Source organism: Anomaloglossus baeobatrachus, chromosome 4 (genome assembly GCF_048569485.1).
Source record: "Anomaloglossus baeobatrachus isolate aAnoBae1 chromosome 4, aAnoBae1.hap1, whole genome shotgun sequence".
Taxonomy (NCBI): Eukaryota; Metazoa; Chordata; class Amphibia; order Anura; family Aromobatidae; genus Anomaloglossus; species Anomaloglossus baeobatrachus.
Genome location: NC_134356.1, coordinates 47,882,589 through 47,902,891, shown reverse-complemented (window position 1 = coordinate 47,902,891; position 20,303 = coordinate 47,882,589). Strand labels below are relative to the sequence as shown.

Here is a 20,303-nt window from a genome sequence, read left to right as displayed (position 1 = left end):
AGGTCAGAAGTCAGGAGGTAACGACAAAAACAGGGAGACAGGCAGAAAAGAGTAAACAACAGTCCAGAGTCGAGAGCCAAGATCAGATCACTAAACATTACCGGAGCTGAGAGCAGTACTGTATAACCAGGAAGTACGACTGGCGACATTCCGGGCGAGCATGCGCCCTAATGAAGCAGAGAAATCACCAAGAACGAGGAGCATCTGCGTCGGCACCTCCCAGGTCCAGCGAACCCAGAGCTGAGAGACAACCCATCCATAGGTGTTCAACACAAATAGCAGAGCATCCGAACCTGTAAAAAGCTCTGCACGATGGAACAGTAAGTACCGGCTCTGCAGGAGAGCATGGTAGAACATAACACAAGATGCTCCGTGAATCGGAACCGTGACACAGGGAAGTTGTTCCAAACATCTTGGAGAACCAACCACAGATCTTCACAGGATATTGCTTAGGCTAATCCTTCTTCATACTCGATGATTAAGGGTCTCTGGGGCCATATCATCACTTCTAAGACTCCTTGTTAATTTTTAAGCTAAAGATAATTCTTAATGACATTGGCTGCATGTTTGGGGTTGTTGTCCAGCTGCAGAATAAATTTGGAGCCAATCAGATAGATAAATATCTGCTGGTATTTTTCAGCATTGAAGACATCAAGAAATGGGCAACGTTGAGGACCTTAGACACAGTGGTCATCCATTCAAACAGTCCAGTAGATGAGACTCAAATCATGGTTACTTCCCTTCAAAATTGGACGATATCCATCAATGCCATCAGCTCCGAACTGGCAGTGACACCCAACTACATCCATCTAATGCTCGGACATTGTGGGATACTGTTCTGCGATTACATGACGAGTCAGAAGGATTTACACAAGCCTATGTCCACAGAAGATTTGTGGTTAGTTCTCCAAGATGTTTGGAACAAACTCCCTGCCAAGTTCCTTCAAAAACTGTGTGCAAGTATCACTTTCAAGAGCAGGCAACAGAGCTATAATACTGCTATTTACATGAAAGTGGTTTTCCGGTCTACATAAATGAATATATATTGATTGGATTGGTAATAATTCTGCAGATCAGTGTGGTTCCCAATGTTAGGACCACAACTGACTGCTAAAACAGGAGATTTGTGTCTTCCATTCTCCCCTAGTTGTGGCCCGGAGGTATTGAATAGAGTAATCTACATTTACCGGTAGCTATTTTCAGCAGTATTATTGCAGCAGAACCATCCGTCCAACTCATCTTGAAAAAACCTGAATAATTTACTTGCGGGTTTTGCCACAAATATTTCCTAAATTTGGGCCTCGATTTTAACGGTTTGCATTGTGGAATCTTCAACAATGCATGTACAATATGCCAATTAACATTGCCACTCATTGTCACAAGCCTATAAATTAAATATAATTATTTTTTTACAAAATTAGAAATGAAGAGAACTCGGTAAAATATTTCTTGTAATTTTTTTATTAGCGGAATAAACACATCATTAATTAAGAAGGGTGGAAAAAAAAATACAATTATGACAGCAGTGGGCAAAATAAAGTTTATTCTTCCGGTAACATGATAGTTACTATACAGTATATATATATATCTAGATGTATATTGACATACTGCTGGTCTATTGCTTCAGGCCTTGAATGCCTTTAATATCCAATTAGAGTCGGGTAAACAGAGGCCTAAAATGATCTACACAAGGGTACGCACTGAATGGGAGAGCGACAGTTCATTTGCTCAAAATCAATTCCTCCTCTTTCCCCTCCCGGATCCCCAACAACAATGATTTGTCTCTAATTACATGAAATGGAGCAGTCCTTGCTGGTCGTTTCTACTGACAGATCTTCCTCCCTGCCAATCAGCGTGAGCAGCATAGTACATCAAAGTGACGTTCTATTCATACCGCTCGACTCTCTTCACATTACCTCTGAGCCTTGACCAGTTTGATTTCCCCGAAGACTTCCACCAGCTTCACAGCACTCTATCAGCGGAACTGTGGGACTCAGCTTAACAAGACGCCGGTGCCTGGTGCAGGCCAAGCTCGGGTTAAGTTCCTGCAAATAAGAAAAATCTCTCCCTGCTGTTTCCCAGCTCTGGATTTCACAACTTCTAGGCACATTGTTATAAGAGCAAAAGAATATCATGTTTCTATATATTGGGCATGGCATATTTCGTACCGTGTATTTTTAATGAACATATTCTGCAACGCTCTATGGCAGAGGTCCCCCACTTTGAGACCTTGAAAGACACTTCCAACTCTGAAAGATGGTCGTGAGCGACATCCAGCTCTAAGAGAGGGTCGCGAGCCACATCCAGCTCTGAGAGAGGGTTGCGAGTCACATTTAGCTCTGAGAGAGGGTTGCAAGCTACATCCGGACCTGAGAGAGGGCCGCGAGCCACAAGCAGCTCTGAGAGAGGATTACGAGCCACATCCAGCTCTGAGAGAGGGTTGCGAGCTACATCCAGCCCTGAAAAAGGGTTGCAAGCCACATTCAGCTCTGAGAGAGGATTGCGAGCCACATCCAGCTCTGAGAGAGGGTTGCGAGTCACATTCAGCTGAGAGAGGGTCGCGAGCTACATCCATCCCTGAGAGAGGGTCGCGAGCCACAAGCAGCTCTGAGAGAGGATTGCAAGCCACATCCAGCTCTGAGAGAGGGTCGAGAGCTACATCCAGCCCTGAGAGAGGGTCGCAAGCCACATTCAGCTATGAGAGACGATTGCGAGCCACATTCAGCTCTGAGAGAGGGTCGCGAGCCACATTTAGCTCTGAAAGAGGGTCGCGAGCTACAGCCAGCCCCGAGAGAGGGTCGCAAGCCACATCTAGCTCTGAGAGAGGGTCGCGAGTCACAACCCGCTCTGAAACAGGGCTGCGAGCCACATCCAGCTCTGAGACAGGGTCGCGAGCCACATCTAGCTCTGAGAGTGGGTTGCAAAGCCACATTCAGCTCTGAGAGAGGGTCTCGAGCCACATTTAGCTCTGAAAGAGGGTCATGAGCCACATCCAGCTCTGAGAGAGGATTGTGAGCCACATGCAGCTTTGAGAGAGGTTTTGAGCCACATTTAGCTCTAAGAGAGGGTTGCAAGCCACATTCAGCGCTGAGAGAGGGTCTTGAGCCTCATTCAGCTCTGAGAGAGAGTTGCGAGCCACATTTAGCACTGACAGAGCATTGTGAGTCACATTCAGCTCTGAGAGAGGGTCGCATGTCATATTGATCTCTGAGAGGGTCACGAGCCACATTCAGCTTCTGAGAGAGGGTTGTGAGCCACATTTAGCACTAAGAGAGGGTCATGATTTAAATCTTTATTCTTGGTAAAAGAAAACTTAGCTATAATCAATCTATGCACATCTGATTTAGCACAGCTGTAAGGAGATGGACACATTGCCCCATTCCCCCTTGAAGACACCAATCGCATTATGGTTGTGTAATGTATAATGTGCATTGTGTCCTACATTATTGTGATAAGTGTTGAATATGTTTTGCCAGACAGTAGGGCAAGAGAGAGTTAAGTGTTGGGATTAGCCCATAGTGGGAGGAGTTAGAAAGCAGCAACAGTGACTTTTTCCTGTTAAAGTGTCAGATAGGGCCCAGCGTGTGACAGAGACAGACCTAAAGTCAGGTTAGTCAACAAGGCCGCATGATGTGGGTGTTCCTGAAGCAAAGGAGATTGGAGTCTGGGAGGGGTTAGAATGCAAGGACAGTGACTGTTTCCTGTTAAAGCATCAGATAGGTCCCAGCATGTGACAGATTCAGACCTAAGGTCTGGTTAGTCGAAAATACCAAACAATGTGGTTGTCCCTGAAGCAGAGGAGTCTGGAGCCAGGGATGGAAGGACCCGGAGTAATGAGAGGTGAACAAGTTGCTGAGTTAGCTATTGGTAATGGGTCAGATGAGTGACTGGAGGACTGAATGACAGAGTGAAGACTAGTCCTGAGACAGGACACCTAGCAGCAGATTTACTACCTTGTTCTTTACAGGATTTCTACAGGAATATGGAGAAAATTCAGCAGACTGAGGAGACAGGGAAATATCATCCTCTAATGTATAGGTGAATTGTTCCTTTAAGGATTAAAGGTATATACGCTCTTTGAATTCTGTACACTAAATGCAGCATATGGGTTTTATTGTTCTATACATTAATTTAGCTTAGTTTTTTTTTGTTATTTATGGCTTGACAATCTTACCACTTACTTTCTCCTGGATGCAATTATATTTTATATAGTCATATTATTATGTACACAGTAAATGCACAGGACAAGCTCACCGGCTCGTCCTATTACATGCTATTCTCAGTATCTGCAATTATTCTGTGTCTTGTACTTATTGAAAGAGTTGAAACTGGAAGGAATTGTATTATACACAGTCCAGTAGCTTTGACATGTCCCTGGAAATTGTATTCAAATGTGTGTTTAAGCATTATTTGCATGATTACACTGTAAAATTATTTATTTTGGTATGATTGACTCGCCCTATAGTGCAGATTGCCTAATTAACCCTGTGCTACAACTCAGGGAGTCGAACCCGCTGTGATCGACTGATCATATCTACATTCTGATTCTCATGAGACAACTTCTTCAAGGGGTTCTCCACCTAAAAAAATCTGATTACTAATACAGGTCATGCTTGAGAATGACTTGGGATCCCTACTTCCAGTATCCACGTAATGGCGCCATATAGAAAGGATTAAAGCAAAGAAAAAATTGTCCACCTAAATTTTATTTATTTATTTTTTTAACGAAAATTTGATTTGTAACACAATTCAAGTTGGAGAATGACCTGATTACTCATCTAAACAAAATGCATATAGAACCCATGTAATACCGCCATGTAGCTCAGAGCAGAGAAGGATATCAAAAAGAGATATACTGTAGTTACCTTAATGTAAAGTCATACTGGCACTCAACTTAATACATATATATATATATATATATATATATATATATATATATATATACACACATATATATATATATATATATATATATATAAAATTTTTAAATCTGATTAATAATGCAGGCATAGCTGGGGAATGGACTTACTTTCTTATTAACAATATAAAAAAAACCTGTATATACACATAATGTAGTATTGATTAGCACAGAAAATAATACCAAATAGACTGTTTTTTGTATTATTTTCCGTCTAAATGTATTTCTGTAGTAAAATCTGATTGATAATGCAGCTTATGTTGTAGAATGGCCTGACTTTCCTATTGCCGATGTCTATATAAAATTGCACATGCAGCCCATGTGATAGCGGCAAATAGATAAGCATAGAGCATGAGACCAAAAATAGGATTTTCTCTTTTTTTCTCCAGTTATTTTTTTTTTTTTTGTAAAATCTGATTAATAATGCAAGCTTAGCTGGAAAATGGCCTTATTTACTATCAATATCAACAGAAAATTGGATATAGACCCCATGTAATTCCGCCATATAGATTAGCACAGAAAAGAATACCAAAAAGACTCTTTTCTGTATTATTTTCCGCCTAAATGTATTTCTTTAGTAAAATCTGATTAATCATGCAGCTCATGTTGTAGAATGGCCTGACTTTCCTACTGACGATGTCCATATAATATTGCATATGCAGCCTATATGATACCGCCAAATAGATCAGCACAGAGCAGGAAACCAAACAGAGCAAAAATAATATTTTCTCCATTTTTCTAAAGTTATATATTTATCTTTGTCAAATCTGATTAATAATGAAGTTGTACCTGGAGAATTGGCTGACTAGTCTACTGCCACAACTTTATAAAACTTTATATACGGCACATATAATACCGCTCAAAAAAATCAGCACAGAGTAGAAAAACAAACTATGTTTTTTCTATTATTCTCCAACAAATGTTTCTGATTTTTTTTTTAGTAAAATCTGATTAATAATGCAGGCATAGGTGGCCTGACTTGCCTCATGCAACCATCTACATAAAACTGTATATAGAGTATATTTAATATTTCTATATAAAGGAGAGCGGAGTAGTAAACCAAAAAGACTGTTTTTCTATTTTTCTACTAAATACATATATTTGTTTATTATCATTAAATTAATAATGTAGGCATAGCTGGAAAAAGGTCTGACTTGCCTACTATATTAAGTCCACATTAAACTATATATATATATATATATATATATATATATATATATATATACACATATATATATATATACAGTGCCTACAAGTAGTATTCAACCCCCTGCAGATTTAGCAGGTTTACACATTCGGAATTAACTTGGCATTGTGACATTTGGACTGTAGATCAGCCTGGAAGTGTGAAATGCACTGCAGCAAAAAAGAATGTTATTTCTTTTTTTATTTTTTTTTTTTTTAAATTGTGAAAAGTTTATTCAGAGGGTCATTTATTATTCAACCCCTCAAACCACAAGAATTCTGTTTGGTTCCCCTAAAGTATTAAGAAGTATTTCAGGCACAAAGAACAATGAGCTTCACATGTTTGGATTAATTATCTCTTTTTCCAGCCTTTTCTGACTTATTAAGACCCTCCCCAAACTTGTGAACAGCACTCATACTTGGTCAACATGGGAAAGACAAAGGAGCATTCCAAGGCCATCAGAGACAAGATCTTGGAGGGTCACAAGGCTGGCAAGGGGTACAAAACCCTTTCCAAGGAGTTGGGCCTACCTGTCTCCACTATTGGGAGCATCATCCGGAAGTGGAAGGCTTATGGAACTACTGTTAGCCTTCCACGGCCTGGACAGCCTTTGAAAGTTTCCACCTGTGCCGAGGCCAGGCTTGTCCGAAGAGTCAAGGCTAACCCAAGGACAACAAGGAAGGAGCTCCGGGAAGATCTCATGGCAGTGGGGACATTGGTTTCAGTCAATACCATAAGTAACGTACTCCACCGCAATGGTCTCCGTTCCAGACGAGCCCGTAAGGTACCTTTTCTTTCAAAGCGTCATGTCAAGGCTCGTCTACAGTTTGCTCATGATCACTTGGAGGACTCTGAGACAGACTGGTTCAAGGTTCTCTGGTCTGATGAGACCAAGATCGAGATCTTTGGTGCCAACCACACACGTGACGTTTGGAGACTGGATGGCACTGCATACGACCCCAAGAATACCATCCCTACAGTCAAGCATGGTGGTGGCAGCATCATGCTGTGGGGCTGTTTCTCAGCAAAGGGGCCTGGCCATCTGGTCCGCATCCATGGGAAGATGGATAGCACGGCCTACCTGGAGATTTTGGCCAAGAACCTCCGCTCCTCCATCAAGGATCTTAAGGTGGGTCGTCATTTCATCTTTCAACAAGACAACGACCCAAAGCACACAGCCAAGAAAACCAAGGCCTGGTTCAAGAGGGAAAAAATCAAGGTGTTGCAGTGGCCTAGTCAGTCTCCTGACCTTAACCCATTTGAAAACTTGTGGAAGGAGCTCAAGATTAAAGTCCACATGAGACACCCAAAGAACCAAGATAACTTGGAGAAGATCTGCATGGAGGAGTGGGCCAAGATAACTCCAGAGACCTGTGCCGGCCTGATCAGGTCTTATAAAAGACGATTATTCGCTGTAATTGCAAACAAGGGTTATTCCACAAAATATTAAACCTAGGGGTTGAATAATAATTGACCCACACTTTTATGTTGAAAATTTATTAAAATTTAACTGAGCAACATAACTTGTTGGTTTGTAAGATTTATGCATCTGTTAATAAATCCTGCTCTTGTTTGAAGTTTGCAGGCTCTAACTTATTTGCATCTTATCAAACCTGCTAAATCTGCAGGGGGTTGAATACTACTTGTAGGCACTGTATATATATATGACACATGTAATACCGCCAAATAAATCTGCGTTGAGTAGAAAACCAAAAATACTTTTTTCTATTATTCTTCATCGAAATATATATTTTTTCTTTTAGCAAAATCTGATTAATAATGAAGACGTAGCGGGAGAATGGTCTGACAGTGTCCACATAAAACTGTCTGCATGGTGCATGTATTACCGCCAAATAAATCAGTGCAAAGTACAGAAGTAAAAATACAGGTTTTTTTTGTCAGTGTAAGGAGCAATCTGTAGCCTATTGGAACTGATGGTGCAAGTTTAATCCCTAGGAAAGAGCAGCCCTTTGCAATTGCCCAGTTTGCCCCCCCCCTCCCCTCTCCCACCCACCCTGACACACAGAATCACGGAATTTTGCACAAAACTTGCCAACTGTCATGGCGTGGTCAGGCTCTGTTCACCTTGCAGAGTCTGACACTCAGTCCGATGGTTTCTCTGGTGTTTCTAATTAACTCAAACCCGGGCATCGACCTGCTGTCTGCTCATTCATAGACAGGCTAGCAAGAGTTAACCTCTGTTCACCTGCTATTTAGGCTTCCTTGATCACATGTTGTAAGGAATCCAATCACTTCTCTCATTTTTAGGTTGGAGTAAATCTTCTACCTACGCTAACTATAGTTTATAAGTTGTGGTGTCCCAGAGTTGCTGGAGTACGAGTTGCTTTATCCTTGGTATTGTTGTGGAGTTACCCATCGTCTTGTTGTTTCCAACCTGCTCTTGTTTTCCTCCCAATCTCTTATTGTCTCATACGTGTGTGTGTGTGTGTGTGTGTGGATGGTGGTCAGTACCACAAGCTCCTGCCCTAATACACCAACAGCGCTGGTTATGTTAATATCTTGCATAGAGCGATAAGATTATAGAGCATAAGAATGTATGTATTAATGTAGCAGAGACGGTAATGTTTGTGTCGCGGGCGGGGAGGAGGGTGTCAGCACACTACGCTCGCCCCCTTCTGCTCGGGTCCGGCGGCCGCTGCTCAGTGGTGGCTCGAGCCGTAGGCCGGATCCCGGGGGTTTCTCGAGCGGCACTCCTCGCCCGTGAGTGAAAGGGGGAAGTTGGGTGCGGGGATTGTTATAGTTCGTGACGCCACCCACGGTTGTGGTGATTTCACCACCGCTGCTCAATGCGGGGATCCCGGGGATGGTGATGCGGAGCAGCCAGGTGTTGTGTTGCCCCTCCGTGGGCAGGGGTTGGTGATCCCGGGGCCCGGGGATGGTTTGTGAGGTACGGGGCCTGGTGGGCGCAGGGACGCGGGGGCAGCGCTGTGCCTTGCGGCACTGTGGTACTCACTCAGCCTGAGACACGGACACAGTTTGTACGGTAAACCAAACGGCTGGTAGGACGGTCCCACAGACGGCTGCACCTGCACTCCCGGTAGGTGACGGTGATGTCCCTCTTCCTTGCACCTATGGTTGACTTGTGGTAGCGGTGGATTCCCTCCGGTTACCCGCTCCCCGACTACAATCTGGGCCGGAGGAGCTCTACACTTTGCCCGCAGGCGCTGGCCCTGAGAAACTGGTGCCTTGGCGGTGGCGGTGTCTCTCTGCTTCAGGTTGAGCTGTTGCCTTCAATCGGGACTTGGTTGCTGGGGGATCTACGTCCCCTTCACTGACGGATTCGGCAAATTTGGCGACTCCTAGCCTTGCCGGGGTCCGAGAGGCCCCTGCCCTGGTGCTGACTGTCCTTCGGAACACTGCTCCAGACCACCGGGCACACAGCCAACGGGGTCCTTCCAGGAACTTCCAAACGGTCCCACTCCAGACAGTCACCGCCGTCGCTGACCTTGCTGTTCTGGCCCTACACAAAGCTGGACCCTTCAGGCTTTCTTTCCTTCTTGTCACCTCACTTGCTTTCCTCCTTTACCACTTTTCCACTTTCACTACTTGTTTACTCTTGCCCTCTCCGGGCTACTCTCCCTGTTTACTCAAGCTCGTCCCTGAGCTGACTGCCTGGTTTCCCCCGCCTCCAGAGCTGTGATCTCCTTGGTGGGCGGAGCCAACCGCCTGGCCCACCCCCTGGTGTGAATCATCAGCCTCTGGAGGAAGGCAACAAGGATTTGTAGTTTAGCTGTGATGTGCCTACCTGGAGTGTGGGGTGTGGTGGTGTTGTGACCTGTGACCCCTGGCTTGCCCAGGGCGTCACATTCCCCCTTAGCAAAATGCAGACCGTCCGCGGGCTGCCGTCCTACACCGGATTTATTTTTCTGTAAAAAGGGGATAACAGGGTTAAACATAACATATTCACATTTTTAATAACTCTTCCCAAGACGGGAGGCACATTTCTTTAACGTTGCAACGGTTTACGGTTACGGTTCCCGCTCTCTCCCACCCAAGCAACCTGGCCCTGATGCTGCCCCTAAAACCCAGGCAGCACCCCTTGACCCACAGTCCAGCACAAATTACCCGAGCGGGATCTGTCCTTCCCTCCAGAGGGTAGCCACCGGTCCCTTTGGTGGCTGGGCCCCAGCCTGCTCTGCTGAGGGCCCTCCCTCCAACCTGCCTATCCGGAGGCGGCCTGCGGAAAACGGTAACGGTAACCAACATATTTACAAGCCACTAACGTCTGTAGTTGCCCTGCAAGTTCACGGGCTTGTCCATGGATAGTTCCCATGCATTTTTAAACGGTCCCCACGGGGACAACGGTGCCGGCTCCGGCCGGTTCAATCACTACAGACAATCAGGTAACTTCTTCTTGGATCAATCATTTTCATTTTCAACTTTTAAACAAACACACAACTCAGTGGTGGTCCCAACGGGGACGATGCTGCGGGCGTCCGCTGCCCTACTCCGGTCCTTCTGCTGCTTCATCCGAGGGAGGGGGTGCAGAGCTCACCCTGCTCTCGTTGCTGCTCCTGAGCTTCACATCCAGGGCAAACCACCCCCTCTCTCCGCAGTGCCGGGTATACCGCACCATGTCTCCCGGTATGAGGTTACGGCCAGGATGCTCCTCGGGCAGATGGGCATTCACGTCCCGCCGGGCCACAAACACTTCGGCCTCCAGGCCCGGTTCATATATAAATCCGTAGCCCCGGCGAACATCAAACCGCCTCACCTGCCCTTCATACAACGGGCCCCGGACACGGAAGGTCGCTTGCCGAAGATTTTCTTTTTCCCGAATGGCTCGGGCCACCAGCTCGGCTTTCCTTCTCTCCCTCTCCGCGATCTCCAGGCCCAACTTTGTCGGCTCCCTGTCCCAATATGGCGCTGCTGCCAGCGCCGGCGCACGGGTCGGGCCCCGCGGGACATCCTGAACGTTACCCACTGTTAGGAAGGTGGGCGGCGGATCCCGCGGTGTCATGGCCTTGGGCGCTGCCCTGCAGCAACAACCCGGCGCCACCTCAGCCGAGGTGTGGGGGATGGGCACAGGGGCTTTCCGCAGCTGGGCCTTCGGCTCGGAGCGGGTCATCGGCTCCGGCTCAGGAAACTTCTCGGGTACTGTCTCTGGCACAATCTTCAGGGCCTTCCATGGCAACACCTCCGATTTGCTACGGGCTCCGGCTACAGGTCGGTCCGCTGGGGCGGACGGGTTGGGTATCGCTACCGGTTGCGGTGGTAGCGGGCCTAGTGGCGGGGTCACGGCCTCCGAGACGGGTGGCGAGGGAGGCAACGGGGGGAGAGGGCTTGGACCGGGTCCCTCAGCCGCAGCGACCGGTCCCTCCGGGACATAGGGGCGTGGGTCACTCACCCTCCCTTCCTCCGCTTCCTCCTCGCGTCTCCGCACGGTGGCTATAACGTCCGCCATGTCGGTCTCCCACTCCTCCAAGAGGAGCTGCATCTTGACCTGCAGCCTTAGGTGGAGCTGCGCAGTCCGGATTTCCACCCACGCTGCGGTTCCCGGCGCGGGGGCCACGGTGTTTCGGGACGGCATCCACATGGTGACTTTCTCTTTTCTTTCCAGGAACAGTATGCTTGCAGGGTCCTGGCGTCCCTGCTTTTATAGCCGCAGCTACATGCGGCCAGCCGCCATCGCGTCCCCCTTAGCTCTTTTCGGCCCCTCCTCTCTCGGGGCGGGGTCTTGGCCTTCGCGCCTCTACTGCTCGAGAAGACGCTCGAGCGGGAACTTTTCGCGCCAAAGATGGCGGCTTCTGCAATTTTTCTGCCGGATACCTCCGGCGGTAACAAGGCGCACCTCTACCAGACGGCAGAGCGGTAAGATCCTGTTCGTGACGCCAAGTTGTCGCGGGCGGGGAGGAGGGTGTCAGCACACTACGCTTGCCCCCTTCTGCTCGGGTCCGGCGGCCGCTGCTCAGTGGTGGCTCGAGCCGTAGGCCGGATCCCGGGGGTTTCTCGAGCGGCACTCCTCGCCCGTGAGTGAAAGGGGGAAGTTGGGTGCGAGGATTGTTATAGTTCGTGACGCCACCCACGGTTGTGGTGATTTCACCACCGCTGCTCAATGCGGGGATCCCGGGGATAGTGATGCGGAGCAGCCAGGTGTTGTGTTGCCCCTCCGTGGGCAGGGGTTGGTGATCCCGGGGCCCGGGGATGGTTTGTGAGGTGCGGGGCCTGGTGGGCGCAGGGACGCGGGGGCAGCGCTGTGCCTTGCGGCACTGTGGTACTCACTCAGCCTGAGACACGGACACAGTTTGTACGGTAAACCAAACGGCTGGTAGGACGGTCCCACAGACGGCTGCACCTGCACTCCCGGTAGGTGACGGTGATGTCCCTCTTCCTTGCACCTATGGTTGACTTGTGGTAGCGGTGGATTCCCTCCGGTTACCCGCTCCCCGACTACAATCTGGGCCGGAGGAGCTCTACACTTTGCCCGCAGGCGCTGGCCCTGAGAAACTGGTGCCTTGGCGGTTGCGGTGTCTCTCTGCTTCAGGTTGAGCTGTTGCCTTCAATCGGGACTTGGTTGCTGGGGGATCTACGTCCCCTTCACTGACGGATTCGGCAAATTTGGCGACTCCTAGCCTTGCCGGGGTCCGAGAGGCCCCTGCCCTGGTGCTGACTGTCCTTCGGAACACTGCTCCAGACCACCGGGCACACAGCCAACGGGGTCCTTCCAGGAACTTCCAAACGGTCCCACTCCAGACAGTCACCGCCGTCGCTGACCTTGCTGTTCTGGCCCTACACAAAGCTGGACCCTTCAGGCTTTCTTTCCTTCTTGTCACCTCACTTGCTTTCCTCCTTTACCACTTTTCCACTTTCACTACTTGTTTACTCTTGCCCTCCCCGGGCTACTCTCCCTGTTTACTCAAGCTCGTCCCTGAGCTGACTGCCTGGTTTCCCCCGCCTCCAGAGCTGTGATCTCCTTGGTGGGCGGAGCCAACCGCCTGGCCCACCCCCTGGTGTGAATCATCAGCCTCTGGAGGAAGGCAACAAGGATTTGTAGTTTAGCTGTGATGTGCCTACCTGGAGTGTGGGGTGTGGTGGTGTTGTGACCTGTGACCCCTGGCTTGCCCAGGGCGTCACATTTGCATAGAAACATAAGGGGGTATGTTATTTAGGTCATAGTGTCAGATAAGGCTGCTTTCACACATCCGGTTTTAGCACTGCGGCTCAATCCGGCTCAAAAACCTATGCAACGGATGCGACGAAAAAACGGATCTGTTGCATGTTTTTCCATGCTGCCCGTCCGATTTTTGACGGATGCGGCTTGATACTGAGCATGCGCAGTTCAAAAAACTGCATACGGCGTTCAGGTGCGGTTTTTGCCGCAGGACGCTGCATCCGGCGTCCATAGGCTTGCAATATAAATTGCAACGCATCGCGCCGGATGTGGCGCGATGCATTTTTTTTGCCGCACAAAAAAACGTGCCAGGCAACGTTCCATCCGGCCGCCGCATGGGCTAAATATGCCGCATCCGGCAAAAAACGGACGCAACGCAAGGCCATGTGGCACAATACCGCGCTAATGCAAGTCTATGTGGAAAAAACTTAACTGGCGGCAAAAAAAACCAGTTGCGTTTTTTCTGCAAAGCACCGTATTGTGTCGCTCAGCAAAAACCGGATGTGTGAAAGCAGCCTAAGGCTTTAGATTGTTTTACAATGTCATAATGTAACATTTGTAATGTCGCCCTCCAGTGGTCAGTTATTGTATTTCAGGTATTCTTATAGGCTGACCGATAATGTGGGTGTGGCCATAGTAGAGGCTGAAGGTAGGTGCCATCTTAAAAGTTTGTCAGTGTATAGAGTAGATGCACAGAGAGGTTTATCATACCTGGGAAGGAGAGAAAGATGAAACTGGCTTGTCGGGCAGGATCCTGAAAATCCCGGGTGTGAAAACTTTTGAATGTCTGGAGCTTAAGGCTCGGAGCTAGTGTTAGAAGAGCATCTGAAGCCCTCTTCTGTACAGGAGAAGTGAAACCAGAAGTTGCCGGGTAAGGCCTCTTTCACACGTCAGTTATGACCATGTCTCCGTGCGGCGTACACTGGTGTCCGTGATTGCCGCACGGAGACATGTCCTTTTTTCTGGCATCACTGATGTCCCATGGACCACACTATGGTGTGATCCGTGAAACATGTACCAGAAAAACACATACATTGAAAATAAAAAACATTTTTAACTCACCATCTCCAGCGACGCTGTCTCCAGACTCTGCTGACTGCTGCTTCAGAGGTGGCTAATTACTGGCATGGATATTCATGGATGCAGCTGTGACGCCCCTGAACTAGTCAGGGTGTCACAGGGTACTGCGCTCCTTTCTCTTCTGGTGCAGGACTCAACCCCCCATGGTTCTGGGATCCCAACCGTTGGTATTGCCCCATCAGCATCCAAATCCAAGCCACACCTCACACCACACCCTGTTAGGAACACCAGTGGGTGGTCTAGCTGGAAAAGTACCACCCACCTAGGGGTCCGGCAGACTGGTGGGAGGGAATAGTAAGAGTTCAGTGGTAGCCCTCAGAGAGTGAGGAAATGAGGGAGTTGTAGCTCCCTGGGAGACGTTGGCTAGGTCGCAGACGGTGGTCTGGGACTGGAGGAGTCGGAGACCCAGTCGCAGGGTATTGGAGAAGGGTGCCAGGTTTAGTTTTGGAGAACGGTCGGCACCGGAGTACCCAGTAACCGAAACGGTACCGAGCACGGCGGGGTACTGGACCCTAGATCAGGGAGAACCTTCACGCAACCTGATAGTTCACCTGTGGAGGATAGTCTCTTTATGAACTTTCTCCAAGAGCTCAGAGATCAAAGGCACCAACACAAAGAGGGGGATAGGGCTTTCCAGCTTATGCGGCCCACTGAAATCCCAAATGTCAGCCATCGAAAGCACAGCTCCTCTACTTAACAGTAGGGAGCGGGACTCCGACAGCTTCAAGCCGATGGGTCACTCAGAACATCTAAAATACTGTGCATGGAGGCAGGGTACAGACTATCCGCAATACCAATGGGAGCAGACTGCCGGACGAGCTCCCCTGAAGTGGCAGCAGCACCCAGAGACTTGGTTTACTCCTGTTTCAGAGTCTGCTTTATGGTCGCATCACTACCAACACGGCCTGAGTGAGTACGCTGTCCTCCCCTGCTTCCAATCTGCACCACGCTTCCCTGCACCTCCACCATCCAGAGTCCCGGGGCCTCCCCTACCCGTGGAGGGAACGACATCTGGCTGCCCCATTCCATCTCCCCCGGGTACTCCCATCGGCAGCGGCGGTACTCCCCTTACCGTGAACCACGGGTGGCATCACGAACTTTCACTCCCCTGTAAATACCTTTTACATTTAAAGAGCCCGCGAGCCCCCGGGTCCGGAGACCCTCGAGCCGCAGCAACTCCCGTATCCGAGCAGTTCGACTGCTGCAGGGGCGGAACAGCCACAGCTGACCCGTAAGTAATTGCAGCGGGGTCAGAAACACAGCAGAGCCGAAGAGTTCAGCACCAGGGACAGCAGGAGCGGGGATAGGTGAGTATACGTCTATGTGCAATCACGGATGACGGATCACGACTCACGAATTGCACATGGACAACCCACGTGTGCCATGAATCACGGAACATGGAGGGACATATGCGTTTTTAACACGTAAGTGAAAAATGTCTGTGTTTTTCACTGGCGTGTGAAATAGGCCTAAAAGAATCATGGAGCCCGAAGCTGCAGAGAAACTGGGCTGGGAATTCCTCAGGTAGCAAGCAGGAATAGTCCAGGTAGTAAGCAGGAACAATATGAATGTACACTGTGTCATGAACATTGTTGCTGGAAGATGTTGTGCCTCATATACTAGGAAGATATATGATGAAAGAGGAATGTTGAGTAAAGTGGGCTTTACACACTACAACAAATCTAACGATGTGTCGGCGGGGTCACGTCGTAAGTGATGCACATTCGGCATCGTTAGTGGTGTTGTAGCGTGTGACAGGTACGTGCAATTGTGATTGAACGTAAAACCGTTCATCGTATACACGTCGTTAATTTCCTTAAAATTGCACGTCGGGTTGTTCAATGTTCCCGAGGCAGCACACATCGCAGTGTGTGACACCCCGGGAACAATGAACACATCTTACCTGTGTCCCGCGGCTCCCGCCGGCAATGCGGAAGGAAGCAGGTGGGCGGGATGTTTACGTCCCGCTCATCTCCGCCCCTCCGCTTCTATTGGCCGGCTGCCGCGTGACGTCGCTGTGACGCCGAACGTCCCTCCCACTCCAGGAAGTGGATGTTCGCCACCCACATCGAGGTCGTATGGAAGGGTAAGTATGTGTGACGGGAAATAATCGTTTGTGCGACATGGTCAACAAGTTGAACAAGCCGCACATACGATGGGGGCGGGTACGATCGCATACGATATCGAATGTGATATCGTAAGGTGTAAAGCAGGCTTAAAGTTCTAGTTGAAGAGAAGTGTTTGGTGTCTGTTGAGTTTTTTGTGACAGCTACCAAAGCTGATGAATCGAAGACAGCTGCAGCCGACAACTTAGAAGTGGCCAAAGAGATGGAGACAGCAGAGGCTTCTGGCCTACATGTGAGTTCTGTGCACCACACGTTCCCAAAACTGATCCCTTGCACTTTGGAGGTGGCAAGGGCAAGGACTGGTACTGCAGGGCTGCTCAGCAGCCAGGGATTGCCCTCACCCATGACTACAACAGGCCCGTGCTACCCCCGCAACACGTGCTGTGTGACAGAGTTTTGGTTTCCTCTGTTTATTTCTGTGGGTTAAATCACACTCCTGTCCCAGCCCTACTTGGGGGAGAGGTGGGGGTATAACATCAGGGCTGGTCAGATGCAGGGCCTGGAACGCGACTCAGACATCCCTACCATTAGGGATATCTCTGACAGTAGGGATAGCACAGAGCGGTCATCTAAAAGGGTCATCTTAGGGGCCCCAGGTTCCTGTGATCCCATAGTACCTCGTATCATCCCCCCAACAACTGTCTCTGCTCAAGCAAAGATATTGACTAACCTTGCTTAGATTCTTTCATATTGCCCAAGCTGTGACCCTTAATTTGGCCAAAGTGTCTCACAAAAATAAAAACCTTCCCAGAACAATGTTTTCCGCTATTTTTCCTATAAAACTAAAGACTTGCATCAGTGCAAAAATGCCTGACATTGATTATTACTGCTACTGTCTTAACAATAAGCCACCCTTCTCCCGAGTAGAGAGGTGACACCAAGTTAGGACAAATAAAGCGCTTGTCTTAATATCATGGCAAAAATCTATTTTTGGAGGCTCCCGGATAATGAGTTCAGGGGAGAGTGACAGCTGGTAGGAACGCATGGCCAGGACAAGCAGTGCAGCTTTCCCTGCGACCTCCAGATAATCCAACAAACAGACAGATTGCCACAGGCTTCCCCAGGACCATGATATATATCTGTCATATTCACACCCACCTTCCTCCTCTAGAGCTGTCTTAGAATTATGGCCGTCTTCTTAACCCACTGCGACTGCGGCTGGAACAGTCTCCGTCCAAACCACGATAATACTGAAACGTGTGCCTGTAATGGCATGGAAAAGAACGCAAAAGCTTGTTAACCTCCCAAAAATTATATAAAACACCTCATCCTAATCTGTGCGACTGATTTTGAAGAGTTTCCAAAAAGAAAACAATAGACGCGAAAAAACCCCAAAAAACTATATATATATATATATATAGATATAGATATAGATATCTACTGTATATCTCTCTCTATATATATTCACACACACATATATACAGTACAGAACAAAAGTTTAGACACACCTCATTCAAACAGTTTTCTTTATTTTCACGACTCTGAAAATTGTAGATTCACATTGAAGGCATCAAAACTATGAATTAACACATGTGGAATGAAATACTTAACAAAGAGTGTGAAACAACTGAAAATATGTCTTATATTCTAGGTTCTTCAAAGTAGCCACCTTTTGCTTTGATTACTGCTTTGCACACTCTTGCCATTCTCTTGATGAGCTTCAAGAGGTAGTCACCGGAAATGGTCTTCACTTCACAGGTGCGCCGTGTCAGGTTTAATAAGTGGGATTTCTTGCCTTATCAATGGGGTTGGGACCATCAGTTGTGTTGTGCAGAAGTCTGGTGGATACACAGCTGATAGTCCTACTGAAGAGACTGTTAGAATTTGTATTATGGCAAGAAAAAAGCAGCTAAGTAAAGAAAAACGAGCGGCCATCATTACTTTTAGGCTACTTTCACACATCAGTTTTTTTCCATCAGGTACAATCCGGAAAAAAACGGGTTAAACGGATCCGGTACCGCATCCGTTTTATCCCCATAGATTTGCATTGTTACCGGATTGTACCTGATGGCTTTGCGTTGCATCCGTTTTTTTCCAGATGCGGCAAAATTTATCAAAGCGGCGGCCGGAGGCAACGTGCCTTGCAACGTTTTTTTGTCCGGCAAAAAAACCGCATCGCGCCGGATCCGGGACTGGGTGGCGCTGTAATTGTACCGACTCGAGGAGCAAAGCTGTGTTATCACATTTACCAATGAATGACATAAAAAAACTATTTCTGAATTGCTGTTTTTGTTTATTCTGCCTCCCTAAACTCTGAATAAAAAGCGATAAAAAAATGTTTTGTGCCCGAAAATGGTACCAATAAAACTCACCTCATGCCACAAAAAACAAGCCCTCACATGACTCTGTCAGCAGAAAAATGAAACAATTATAGTACTCAAAATGGTGATGCAAAAAATGTGTGATACGGCCAAACATAAAAAGCCAATATAAACCTGGAATCGCTGTAATCACACCACCCCGAAGAATAAAACCGTCTTACCATTTATACTGCACAGTGGATCTCATAAAAAAAATCAATAAAATAAACTCTTGATGTAACACCCAGACCGGCGTCCCTGCGCTGTCCTGCCCCCATCCGTCAGTTCTCTCACTTGCCTGGCTGTCCTGTCATGCTGCTGTCTCCTGGGACCTGCACACACCTCACAGGATCCTGGGAATGCATATAGGGTGCGCGCGTGGCCACATCCCTTTTTGTAAAGGGTCAGCGTGTCCTGACCCGGAAGTGTCTCTCAGGTCAGCTGAGAGGTTTCAGGTATTTAAGGCACCTTCCCCTTAAGGGAGACGCCTGGGCAATGAGTTAGTTGCTTTGCTAGTTCTCAGGTCCTCAGTGCTGCTGTTATTGTGCTACATTCTGCTGCTGACTCGTATCTGTGTTTCAGTGCTCTACCAGTTTGCTGACCTGCTGCTGCTACCCTCCACACCTGCTGACTACCACAATACGTGCTGCTGCAAGTATCTACACTGGTCGCTGCTACCATATCCATCAATCCATTCATCCATACTGGAGGGATCTACAACTCTGCCTGCTGCTGCTGTTTGTTCAATCAGATACTGCACTGTATCCATGGTGCCAGCTGCAGAAGCACCACAGATCCCCTGGGGCTGGCCACTTACCAGCATGTATATACTTGCTGTCACCTCCAGTGGCAGTAGTGAAGACTCAGGCCAGTTCGCTGTTCCAGGCAAATGAACGGACACCACTGAACAGAGGCCTCAATATAGTGAATAGATTCCTGGGGGGTGTTATCTGAATCTCAATCATTCAGAGATTTAGATGTGACCCCAAAGTAAGTGCTCAGCATAGAGCACAGGATAAATGTGATCCAGGATGTCATGTAAAATGTTCCCAATAAAAGCTTCAACTCATTCCACAAAAAAAACAAGCCTCCACTCCGGTCATTGGAAATATAGAGGGCTTCTACGTTACTGGTAACACAAAGCATTATGGCTTCCCCCAAAAATAAATCCAGCAAAATCTGCTCATCCAAATCCAAATGCCCCACAGTGTGCCTAAACGTCCATATGTTTTGCACTTCTGTAGTTAGAAGAGCCTGCTTAATTTACCAGGTGCGTGTCTCCAGAAGCACGAGCTGGGTAAAATCTATGGGCACTACAATGTACGGGTACTACAATGGCAGATTTGCACTTTTCACTCAGAAACATCCATTGCTGCTTGTTTCTTGAAAACACCCATGCAATTGTGCTGCCCCTGTGCCAGCAGCCGGCGCTGCTCGGATCCGGGGCCTACGGTACGGCTCGAGGGGCTCCCCGGACCCGGGGGTCTCGCAGGCATTCCGATAAAAAGGGGCCGTTTTTGTACGGGATTGATTGTAGAATGTCTGTGACGCCACCCGTGGG

At 48.1% G+C, this 20,303-nt stretch overlaps 1 long non-coding RNA gene across 1 annotated transcript in view; it reads right to left on the bottom strand.

Annotated features, from left to right (window-relative positions):
- Positions 1 to 17,638, bottom strand: part of LOC142303149 (uncharacterized) — a 161,993-nt gene extending 144,355 nt beyond the window's left edge. The window contains exon 1 of the long non-coding RNA XR_012752999.1: positions 17,541 to 17,638. This is a non-coding gene — a long non-coding RNA (uncharacterized LOC142303149). The remainder of the gene's footprint in view (positions 1 to 17,540) is intronic.
- Between the last annotated feature and the right edge of the window lie 2,665 nt (positions 17,639 to 20,303).